Here is a 2,874-nt window from a genome sequence, read left to right as displayed (position 1 = left end):
CAGTCACGGTAAGACAGAATACATGTGTATGAACAAGAGGGAGGGAAGTGGAACAGTGAGGTTACAGGGGCTGAGGTCAAGAAGGTGCAGGAGTTTAAGTATTTGGGGTCAACAGTCCAGTGTGATGGGGAGTGTAGGAAAGAGGTGAAGAGGCGAGGGCAGGCGGGTTGGAGTGGGTGGAGAAAGGTGTCAGGAGTGTTGTGTGGCAGAAGAGTGGCAGCAAGAATCAAAGGAAAGGTTTACAAGACAGTAGTGAAACCAGCTATGCTGTATGGGTTAGAGACTGTAGCAGTGGTTATATTGGTAGAACCATGTTGGAGATGGAGCTGCCAAGCAAGAGGTCAAGAGGAAGGCCAAAGAGGAGATATATGGATGTGCTAAAAGAGGACATGAAGTTAATTGGGGTGAGAGTAAAGGATGCCGAGGATAGAGTTAGGTGGAAACAGATGATTCGCTGTGGCGACCCCTATTAGGAACAGCCGAAAGAAGAAGAAGAAGAAGAAGAAGAAGAAGAAGTCAAAGGAAGTCTTGAACGTGCATGCTCTGAACTGGTGCAACTGCTAGGGGACTAGTGAGCATGCTCAAAGCAGCCAATAAAGGAGAAGGCTTTTGGGGTGTATGCACCCATTGAGCCACTTTCATAGGAGTGTATGGGGCGCCATCTTTGAAGATCCAGTTTTCCTCAAATATATCCATGAACATAATGGATCAAATTCTAATAATAGCGTGAAAAATATTCACTGGTTTAAAGCTGCTCCTTTTGTAATGATTGTATATAGAAGATAGTCTTTTGGGGTCAGTGTGTCATGTGATGCTAATACTGAATGTTCCTGGTGTTCTTCCTCTGCTGCATTTCTGACATTTCTGCTCTCCACCTCCACTATCGAGCCTGGTGGAAGGATCGATATGGGAAGAACTCATTCAATGATGATGAAGAGATGAAGTCCTGTTAAGTCAGAAATCAAACAGCAGCAGTGCCATAACAACCAGCATCACTCCTGCACTCTCCACTAGCGGCACCTGAGACCTGTCTTCTGCCAAGTCTTGTCTTACTTGTCTTACTTGTCTACCCTGAAGCAACTGAGAACTGCCGGCTTCTGCTCGGACCATTAGACCCACAGAGATCTGCAGCTGTGTGACGACGCTTTGCCAGTTTCTGCATTTCATCGCTGATCCTGCAATGGGAACACTTGTGCCGTAGAAAGTTTTGTATTGATATGATGTGTTGACTCTTATGTTTTCAGAATGGCTGAAGAATCATGTGATGGGGAATTTCTGAATGTCATTATCGTGCGTCCCCTTTGTCATGTCATGTCCTCACCTCTAACTGTCAAAACAACATGCAAGGGCAGCCAAGCACAACATCAGGGAAATATGTACATGCAGTCCACTATGTGAGCACACATTTAGGAGTGTACACTCCCCCTGTCAGTTATGTTATGCTGTGTCTGGTACTTGATAGATGAGTATTACTTTCTACAGACAGTGGGAAAGCTGAAGAATACAGAATTTCCCAGTAAACAATATCAGAAGAAGTGTTTATTTACTGCAGAATTATTGCTCAAGTTAAAGCTTTGTGTTTGATTTTGTTTGTATTGTTTACAGTGTGTGCAGTCTAAAAATACTAATAATAAGGATTCTGAATAAAAGCCTGTATAAACTCTGTGGAGGTCTCACTTACATTTCTACAGGAAAAGTAACTGACAGATGTTTGATTAAATATTCATAAACATGAGAAGCAGAAGAAGAAGTAGTCATGATTCAAATCTGAGGTGTCACGAGGTTATTAACCAGAGGGACAAGCAGAAATACTCAGATCAAAAGGTCACAAACAGACATTGATTAGTTTCAAGAGGCCACAAGGTAAAAGCCTTAGCGGAGTGTAAGTACTTTTACTCAGTACTGTACAGTTTCAGTCAGATACTTGTACTTGACTTGTGTATCTCCATCTTATGCTGGTCTGTATTTTGACTTCACTACTTTCACTGTTGTATTTCACTACATTTATTTGACTGCTATAGTTAAAATGACTTTTCAGATTAAGATTTTATATTAAATGCATATGCCTACTTTATAAGATACGATGCAATGTTGTTGATGTAATTACCCAACAGTGTATAAAATGGTTAAAGTTTGCTCCACCTCCACCAAATACAACACTAAAAATATTGCTTATAGGTTCATTATATTATGCATCATTCATGGTAATCTAATAATACATTATACTGATATAACACTGACAGAAACCATTCAACTGCATATTGAATATTTTTATTCTGATACTTAATAAACTTTGCTTATAGTACTTTTGTGCTTGTAATGAAATAAGCCTTATATTTGTAAATCAATATTTTTATTGTTGTATTTCTACTTCACATTAAAAGGAACATGAATACTTCTTCCAGTACAAAGGTTAGGAATAGCCTACTGAAGTGGTAAAGTTCTGTCTTGTGTGGAACTATATTTCAGATGAACTCACTGAATACTGTTCCTGATAGCAGGTCTTCCGTAAAGACAGGACCGTTTATAAGAATCTTCTGTGGCTGGCTCACTGACTGCGATGCTATCAGAGTTGTTTATTTATCTTTTCACCGGGGACGAATGTTTTGAGCGCCACTTCTACTGTAGGACCACGCTATAATTACTTTTAGTAAGGCTTTATCATTTCATAGAATTGTTTTTGTCTCCGTTCCGTGATTTTCCACGTGTGCGGTACACTTCAGGCTGACGCCGGCAGGGTTTCCCCCGCTATCTTACTGGAGATCGGCCGTGTGCACAGATAAGCTTCGCAGGAGAGAGAGAGAGAGAGAGAGAGAGAGAGAGAGAGAGAGAGAGAGAGAGAGAGAGAGAGAGAGAGAGAGAGAGAGAGAGAGG

The sequence above is a fragment of the Monopterus albus genome, unplaced genomic scaffold, assembly GCF_001952655.1.
Source record: "Monopterus albus unplaced genomic scaffold, M_albus_1.0 scaffold53.1, whole genome shotgun sequence".
Classification (NCBI taxonomy): domain Eukaryota; kingdom Metazoa; phylum Chordata; class Actinopteri; order Synbranchiformes; family Synbranchidae; genus Monopterus; species Monopterus albus.
The sequence above is the reverse complement of the archived record's forward strand: the minus strand, read 5'-3'. Positions refer to the sequence as shown.